This window comes from Capsicum annuum, chromosome 6, assembly GCF_002878395.1.
Source record: "Capsicum annuum cultivar UCD-10X-F1 chromosome 6, UCD10Xv1.1, whole genome shotgun sequence".
In the NCBI taxonomy this organism is placed as follows: domain Eukaryota; kingdom Viridiplantae; phylum Streptophyta; class Magnoliopsida; order Solanales; family Solanaceae; genus Capsicum; species Capsicum annuum.
This window is the reverse complement of record NC_061116.1, coordinates 43,717,578-43,728,075: the sequence shown is the minus strand read 5'-3', so window position 1 is coordinate 43,728,075 and position 10,498 is coordinate 43,717,578.

The following is a 10,498-nucleotide window of genomic DNA, read 5'->3' as shown; positions in this document are numbered from 1 at the left end:
TTTGAAAAACATTAACCTGTGCTGTGTAGCATGACCGTCATAGAACAAGACACCCACAGGCTATATGGGCCTAGCTCTCCCCTAGCTGGAAGGGCCCCAGTATATGTATTCGAACGAACCAGAGAATATCCAAAATCGTATATGCCTATATGGTGGACTCAAACCTCCCAGCATAATCAAGCTGACTTAAACACCAATACATGTAGTAAGGGGGACTCGAACCTCCCTTTTATATTTTATTCGAGGGACTCAAACCACCGGTCATAAGACACCCACACCATGGACTCCACTTTCATGGCCTGGATATACATCCTATTTTAAAGACTAATTTAAAACCACCATTTCACATACACAACTATTAAGCCAATTATTTACACAAGACACTTTGTTGGTATCATCATACCAACACCACTTGCAAGCGTACCACATGCTATTAGCATTATCAATTAAACAATCATGTAATTGACTTTGGGACTCAAACCCATCGTCTAACAAAGACACTTGTTTAATTCAAAGTTTAGGGACTCAAACCCATTGTCTAATAAAGACCTTAATTTAATGTTTAGGGACTCAAACCCATTTAGCCAATTTAAACCACGAAGGTTACCATTTCAATCATTACATGGCCAACAAGACCTTTACAAAACCATTTACCAACCATTCATATCCATTAGGCCAATGCCTTAGATCAAAACATCATTAACATGTGACTAGTTTATTCTTTTAGGCATTTTCACAAGCACTTTGAGGGAATACTATTATCAAGACCAAAATCAAGGTAAAAACCATAAAGTTTAGGGTTACCCATCAAATATTTGTTAAAGCACAATTACCAAGCACCCACATGTGTCAACCATCAAGAAAAATATGTAAACACAAGTTAAACCAAGAATAAGTAATACTCAACCATATACAACAAAACCCTCAATTTTGGTTTTCAAAACCACCATTAAGAATCATAATCATACTTTAAAACACATGATATTTATGAACTAACAATGAGGGAAAAGTCACGTGCCTTATTTAAGAAGATTCATGGAAGAAACTTGACTCTTGAGCCTCTAGGTAAACACCTTTGAAGAACGCTAGCCCCAATCTTCAAGAGAGATTTTAGAAAGGATATTAATATGTTTTGATCTTTTAATAAAGTGTTATAAGAGGCCTCAATATGTTTTAAGACATGGGGACTTAGGGGTTTTTGGGTGGAAAATGTCCTAAATACCCCTAGCCTATTAGCTGAAAACATGGTCGCAGAAGGGTACGACCATACCCCTAAGTCGTACCCTAGGATATGAGTAGTACCCCTATCTCATACCCAAGGCATCATATTGGACCTTAATAATGACCAATATATGATCACACAATGAAAAACTCGTATCTTAATATACAACTATTACCCTATAAGCCATACCTTAATCAAAATTATCTAGATTGGACATAGGCATTATACGACTTAGAAACATATCACTCCTACCCCAACTTACTATTAGTAAGATGGCCAATCATACCTAGGACAAAAAATAACCAAACCACACTAATTAATATATGAGTGAGGGACCCTAAACTATATTGTATCATACGACTAGCACTCACAAGTCGTATGATGTCCAGTGAGTTCAACATTAAGAAATTTTCTATCGGTCAAAAGCCAAGGTGTTTCAATTCTCCCCCACTGGGATCATTTACCCTCGACTGATGGGTAAGGCAGGAACAAACACGAATAAACATATTGTTACACATCAAGTTAACCTTTAACTAAGTTAGAAAATAAAGATGCAAGTAAATCAATCTTTCCCTTAACTAAGTTAGAAAACAAAGATGTGATGAAGAGCACATACCTTTCGTACTAATTTCCAAAGCAAGGAACAAATGTGGATACTTGGACTTCATGTCCTCTTTCATTTCCCAAGTAGCTTCTTCAACCTTATGGTTTTTCCAAAGGACCTTTACCGAAGTCACATTCTTCGTCCACAACAGAAAAACTTGACTATCTAAGATCTCAACCAAAACTACCTCATAAGATAAGAAACTAGAGATACCCAACACTTCCAAAGGAACAACCGATGAAGGATCACCTACACACTTTCTCAACATAGAGACATGGAAAACTGGATGAATAAAGATCAAAATAGAAGGAAACTCCAATTCTTAGGCAATATTGCCAACCCTCATCAAAACCTAGTAGGGACCTGATGTCACCCTAAACTATCCCCCTAAAGAAGTATGCTATGGTCGATGCCAAATATAGTAACCCAACTAGGTTGGGGTCGAACCTACAAGAAAGATGCTGAACAATTTATTGACTTGATGTAATCCACGAGCAGTACGGAAAAGTAAATAGAGGGATTTTACTATCAATCGAAAGCTGTAACTAAATCTTGAGTGATTTTTAGTTGTAAACAATAGAAGACGAACACTAGGTTTGTGTTTTACCTGGATTCTTAACTCCATAAATATCTTGCAATCAACCCTACAATTGTGTCATTATGTATGTAAAGTCTACAAGATAGGTATTATCAACTGTCTTATAAAGGTGAAGATAAATCTCACCTTTTACCAGTTCAGTCTCATGGCATCCCTTGTTTCACCTTATTTCGACCTCAATTCACTACCGCCTTTTAAGTTTAAGCGATTAGATGAGATGGCGGGAATTATAAGTTGCATGTGAATCTCAGCACCTCCATTCACTACCGCCTTTCCTAATCACAAGCTCCTTTGTGAAGACGTTTGCAAATACAAGCTATTTCAAGATTCTGCAGAAACTATAAGATTAATTATTATGAAGAATATCAAGATACATTCATAAATAGCCTTACAACATAAATATTTGGATAAAAGGGATTCCTACTTATTTGGTTGGATATTTAGGTTCAAGTGTGTTCACAATAAAAATAGCCTATGATAATCTCCTACTTGACTCACCTAGACCTAGGTAGGAGCAACTGGGTAAGTTCTAGATTCTAACACATCGAGAACAAAGTAAGACCTCACACACACTTGCACAAGGTTGTATTTTTAAGTACTACTCACCAATGATGTAACTATTTATCCTATTTGTTCTATCCCTAATCCAAATGTCATTATCAGAGTCACAATAGTTTTAGACACATACACATCACACAGTACAAAAATTTTAGGAGGGATCTTCACTTTTCAACACAAACATTAAACACAAATATTCAGCATAATAATTTCAAATCCACAAATGTTCCCAAATTTCTAAATCAGTTCAAAAATCAAAATGAATTATGATTTTTTTCAAAATAACTCAAAAATAAATTAAAAAAATCTTCTGCCATAGATGCCAATTTTCTCCCTATCTTAACACCGTGTCAACACCGAGCTTGCAAGTCATACAAACTTTTAGCTACTTATATTTTTTATCTACTCCCAAAAATTTGTAAATCCAATATATGCCCACCCCTAAATAAAAATCCTAGCACATTCCCAATAATAAAAATGTAAAGTAAGGGGGTGGTCAAGGAACCGAATCAACAACATCAGCATGTGGGCCCTCAGATCAAGTCCCATTGTCATTAGCAATCATCCCATCAGCTAGAACTAAATCAACAACAATAGTCGAGGGAATAAAATTATCCCTCTTAATATCAAAATAGTTGGTTTCAACCCACCAACTCCAATAGCCATCTCATGAACCCGTGTCTGGCTCATCCTGAAGACTATCTGCCTTGGCTTTTTTCTCAACCTCTTTTTCCTCATATGTTTTCTTCTTTCTTTCTATTTGTTCATTATGGGTCTCCTTAACTCTCAGCTCTGGAATAGTCTAAATATTAGGAACATGGATAATGGGCACCACTGTCTTAATCACGGTCTTGGAAATCACTAGTCTATCTTATATATCATGCACTATTCTCTTTATTTTGTCCCTTTTGGTATTTATCTCTGTAATATTGGGCGTCTTTCCACCACTCAATTGTTAAGGAATCCTTAACTCAAATGCATCTAGCCTGCCCGAAACCCATCAGTCCTGGGTCATAAATTTTATATTAACCATGGTTTTCCGCCTCCTCCCATGTGATCGACCTTAGCCTCTAGTGTGGCTAATCTAGTCATGGCCTCTATCCATATTGCATTTGAAATCATGATAAGTCCAGAAGGCATACTTTAGGGCTTTGATGGAATAGACTAGATCGGAGGAGAAGAATTAGAAGTACCCACTGCATTTGTTTGCATAGTCTTTGTCTGGTCACCCAACTTAGTTCTGTCTATAGTCCCAGACTAGCCGCTCTATCAAAGCATATCCTCCATCAAATTTGCTACTTGCCAGTCCAATAGGTTGGCTATATCTTTAATCAGTAGTGTTCATGGCCTTTAACATTTCATCGTTACCTGGGAGTTTTGTACTCTCGTAGCTAGGAACATCTATGTGATCATCTAGGGATATACCAAAAGAGACTTCTCACCTCCTATAGCTCGGTCTCTCAACTCCCGAGCTAAGAATTCACAAAAATTAAAATTGTGACTGGCTATGAACCCGACAATCATAGCTTCCTGGATTGGGCTCAAAATATTATCTCCCATGGTTCGATATAGTCTGTGTCGGTCTAATGTCCACCTTGCCTTACCCTCAAAGTTGAGGATATTCATCCCAATCTTTTGGGAGGTCACCCCAGGACCCCTACTACCCATACAATGTTTTATCTATTTGAAGCTATTCGCTTTGCAATCCATCTAAAGAACTCTATATTATCCTTAGAACCCAGTGTTCTCTAAGTTATTTTTCTCATTTCTTCCATCCAATAGTCCATCTTCTCAGTGTTAGATGGAGGTTGATACTCTGGTCCATACAATAATCGACCAATGGTATGTGGGGAAATGTCTACCCATACTCTCCAAATAGTCATCAAAGCAATATGCTCACTACCCTTCCACAGTTGGCCTTGTGGATATTGTCTTTGATGTTCACCATTGTAGGTTGCTTAATATGCTCTTAACAATAATTAACTATATTTATCGAGAACTCTCATCATCCATTCAAACCCATACTACCTGAAATGCTCCTCAAACCTGGAGATCTTCGATATCTGAGTAGTCGTTAATCTCTATTCTAGAGATAACACCCATTTGATCTTACCACCCTGAGGTCTACTCAACCCCCTGTTAAAAGTATCCTACATACTAGGGTATCCCTATTGTTCAATGATGGGCACTGGAGCAGTGGTAAGTGCAAGTGGGGGATCCTGTCGGTCAATAAAGGTAGTATTGACTTTTTTAGTAATGTGGACATTTTTAGAACTGGCTCTCTCCGAAAAAATTCAGCATCATCAGCAGCATCAGAAGGTTGTGGTGTATGAGGAGGAGAAGTAGTTGGATTCTATCTCCTTGGACTCAGGAAGGTGTATTCTCTAGGGTTGCAACCTTCTTTCCCTTGTCAGCCTTTTTCCTTTTTGGGGTAGCCTTGATTATTATTGTGCCTTCATATAGTTCATTACTACTATTGGATGAGACAGAGAATTTAGAATCACTTTCTTTTGAACTATTAGTTGGTGTGTTCTTGTTGCCTTTCTTGGCCACTTACTTAATAATTGATGTTTTCTTAGGAGGCATGGTCTCTGTAAGGACACCATTAGTTGTAATTAAATAAAGAAAAAAAGCAAAAATAACAAACAAAAGTTAGGTGTCCTCTATTTAAGGTATAAGTAGGGGTACTAGTCGTATAGATAATGTACGACTCGTATGACTGAGTTGTATCCTACATAGTGCATGGATAATTTCTTAATGGTATGCTTATGACTTCTCCTAACCAGTCGTACCGATAAGGTATAAATTGTTACCTACAATTTTAAGTATATAAAAAATATTTTATAAAATCTTATACCTCCCGGGTCAGTACGACTAAACCATACGAGTCGAATGGATTGGGTACAACTCATTTAGGCAAGTTGTATCTATTCTAGAACTTTAAATTTTATAGACTTCTATGTTGTCAATAGGTAGAAGTCTATTACGACCTGTTACTCGTGGGTATGAGTCTTAAGGAGTCTCATATCCACTGCAACATAGAAGTCCAACTTAAAGTTTGACTCAAGATCAAATTTCCCAAAATACCTACTAATTTATTCAATAATATTACTCATTTCCAGTCAAAATATCACACAAAATCAATACTTTGATTCAAGTTTTTCCCCTAATTCCATTTTAAACCTAAACCTAGGAATTAGGGTCCAAAATTCATCAATGAAGTGAAGTCAACTCAAAATAAGTTCAAGAAAGCTCATATTTACCATTTTATGCAATATATTATGAATTTAAGTTCAAAATACTTACTTGATTTGATGAAATTGGAAGTTGCTCGATTTCACTTCCTTTCCCCCCAAATTTGTTCTTAACTTAAGGAAGGTCAGAAATATAGACACATTGGTAGCTAAATTAAGTTGTTTTCAAGTTATTTCATGAATTGAAAGCTTGAAATTTGGGTAAAATGGAGGTTTTGTCATTTTTCAGGTATTAGATACCCGATGAGTACCCTTCTTTCTTTTAAACCAAGCTCTAGGCCAAGTTAACTCGCGACCCTAACCTGGTAAGCTTGGGTACGAGTTGTGTGTACGAATCATACCCAGGCTTATAGGTCTTTCTTAAACTCGTATAGACCTAGAACCTTACCTGGGTGTTCTGGGGTTGATACGACTTAATGTGACGAGTCATACCTTAAGGGTACAACTCATTCTAAGAATCGTATTTACTCCAAGAACTTTTACCATATTTTGCTTAGTCTCCCAGGTCCATATGACTCCTAATCATGAGTTGTACCACATAGATACACCTCGTAAAGAGTCTGTATGACTAAAATTTTTAAGCTTTTTCTGGGTATCTTCTACACTCTTTAGTCCTACAAACTGAACAAACATATTAATATACAAATAAATAAGTACAAGAACATGGATTTCTTCCCACACAGTGCTTGATTTAATATCCCAGCATGATGTGGCTAAGTTGGGTACTCAGATTTCTTTAACAAGCCCATGGGTTTCCTCCCATATAGTGCTTGATATAACGTCGCAACACAACATAATTACCTTGGCTACTCAATCTTAACCAAGGTCAATTTCAAAAATCTTATTCACTTCTTCATAATTTCCTATATAGTGCTTTACTCTTTGCCGGTTTACCTTAAATTGGGCTTCACCATCCCTCGACATTTCTAAAGCACCATAGGGATAAACTTTTGTAACCGTAAATGGAGAATACTATCTAGACCTCAATTTACCTAGGAATAATTAGATCCTTGAGTTGTAGAGCAGTACCTAATCAACTTTTTTAAAGATTCTTTTCCCAATTTTGCAATCATGATGCAGCTTCATCTTTTCCTTGTAAAGCGCAAAACTTTCATACACCCACAGTCAAAATTCATCCAACTCATTTATACTCATCATCCTTGGATTGGCTGCATTTTTCAATTAAAAATTTAGCTTTTTCAAAGTCCATACTGCTTTATGTTCTAGCTCAATAGGAAAGTGATACACCTTTCCATACACTAGATGATAAGGTGAAGCACCTATTGGAGTCTTGAGTTCTCTCCGGTAAGCTTATAATGCATCATCTAACTCTCATTACCAATAAGTCTTGTTGGTATTTACTGTCTTCGCCAAGATAAACTTAATTTCTCTATTGGACACTTCTACTTGTCCACTAGTCTGCGGATGACAAGGTGTTGCCACCTTGTGTTTCACTCCATACTTCTCAAGAAGACCTCTGAATATACGATAACAAAAATGTGACCCTCCATCACTAACCATAGCACGGGACATGCCAAATCAAGAAAAGATATTCTTTTTCAAGAATACAGTGACACTACATGCTTTATTTTTAGGAAGTGCAGCTGCTTCCACCCATTTAGAAACATAATCCACTGCCACAAGTATATACTTCATGCCAAAAGAACTCACAAAAGGCCCCATGAAATCCACACTCCATACATCAAATAATTTTAGTTCTAAAATAGAAGTCATAGGAAGTTCATGGAGTCAAAAGATATTACATTGTCATTGACATAAATCACAAGAATAAAAAAAATCATGTGCATCTTTATAGATTGTTGGCCAATAATAGCCAAATTGAAAAATTGTATGAGCAGTGCAATTTCCTCCATGATGACCCCCAACTGGCAAAGAATGACAAGACTTAAGTATACTCATCATATCCACCTCAAGTTTGCATCTACGAGTAATCCCATATGTATAAATTCTGAATAAGTAAAGATTATCCTAGAAAAATTTCCTTACCACATGCGTAAACTTCCTTCTTTGCTGAAAGAAAAGATCGTGTAGGATTAGATCACTTGCTAGAAAATTTGCATAGTCTGCAAACTATGGATTTAGATGTAGGAAATCTGCTAATATCTATGCATCTAGAAAATTATCATCAATCTCTAGCCCATCTTTAACATTCTACATAGCTTCCTCCTCTAGTATAGACAAATGATCCATAACTTGATTCTCAATGCCTCTTTTGTCCTTGACCTCGAAATTAAATTTGTGCAGCGATAGCACTCACCTAATCAGTCTAGGCTTCACATCCTTTTCCTCCATCAAAAACTACAATGCTGTATGATTAGTATGCACAATCACCCTAGTCCCAATCAAATAAGACCTATACTTCTCAAAGGTAAAAAACACTGCCAACAACTCTTGTTCCATCATGGTGTAGTTCTTTTGAACAGGATTTAGTGCCTTGCTAGCGTAATAGATGGAATAAAGGATCTTTTCTTTCCGTTGACCTAGTACAAACCCTAAGTTCAAACCACTTGCATCACACATAATTTTAAATGGCAAAGACCAGTCTGGAGATACAATGATAGGAGCAGTCATCAACTTCTTTTTCAGATATTCAAAAGCCTTCAATCATGCTTTTGTAAACTCAAATTTCACTTCTTTCTCAAGAAGCCTACAAAGAGGGTTGGCTATCTTTGAGAAATCCTAGATGAAATACCTATAAAACCCGACATATTGATGAGTGGTAATCCTACCAATCATTCAAACTAATCATGCATACATACTACCATGTTTTGTATTAGAAACTGAGGTATTATATGAATTTAAGTGCACTAACACTCACATTTTTCAGGTATAAAGTGGAGAAGGTGATCATATGTGGAATGGAGTTAAAAAGGGAGCAAATGGAAGCAAAAGGAGTGACGCTGGAAACCTGAAGTAGTCAGACTCAGTTACCGCAAATGCGGTCCTTAGGTCGGGGTCACAGTCAGTCCAGGTGGTCAGAAATGCATGATCGTGGAACCTAACCGCATTTTCATAACCATGATCTCAATCAAACATACGCGATCATGGATCAACGGGAATAGGCCCAAGGGCAGATTTGTAAAATGTCATGAATGAATCCCTAATCATATATAAGCAAAAATACTTTCTTCTTTGGGTATTGCTTACCTCATAACATATTTTTGAATTTTAAGCTTGAAACCCTAATTGGGCAAGTGTGTAATCAACTTTGAAGGCTCAAATTTTTTAGTTTCTTTGTGAAGGATGAATGCTTGGGTTGACCCACATGATATATTTCTCTTTACTTTATTCATGAGTAGCTAAGTAATTTAGTCTTTGTGTTAGGTTGAACTAGAGTGTAATTGTATGTGGGTATTATGGTGTTTGCATGGATTTTAGTCGTTGAGTATGGATTTCACCATTACTTGAGCTTATGTGTTGGAATTTGATGAGTGAAAACTCCAAATGGGTTTGATGAGTGAAAGCTCCAAGCTCTAGAAACCTTTTGTCATCCTTGAAAGAGGGATTTAGATGAATATTAGGTAATCCATTATATCCTCGAAAGATAGTTATCGGGGGACAAAGAAATAATGAACAACTAAGCCTATGGTTTACTACCCTTTGTAATATTAGAAATTAGTTCTTAGGGAATGTAAATCATGTCAAGAGCATCATCCTAGAAATAGGGATGCTTGGTTGAGGTTTTGGGTGGTTATATGAACTCTACACTTGCAGGGTGCTCGAAAGAGCCAATGGGTGAAATCATTGGGGTCTTATTGAAAGATTGATCTCAATGATCTTCCACCTAGACTATACGTTAATTAACAACTAAATTCCATAATAAACTAACACTACCCCACATGCTTTACCTATAAGGATACATGATCCCAAGATCTCTTCAACCCTTAAATTCAAACCAAAGTGACACTTACTGCGTATTTGTTGAAGGTTGTGTGAAAAGTTTTTCAACAATTTCCCCATTTAATTATACATATTATTTTCATTAGCATTCCGGGTAACCTTATAATAATTTGATACCCCTAGATTTAAAGTCTATAGCATTTACTCCTTGAGATTCGACCCCAATTTACATTGGGTTACTAGACAATGACCATTTCACCCCTCAATCATGGAAATGAGTTGAGCGTAATCAAAATAGTGTTGTTGCTAGGGAGTGAAATATAGATTTTACTTTTGTGGTGCTATTCTTACTTGGGAATACCTGGAGTGGGGTAATTTACTTTATTTGTTATTTTTGAATA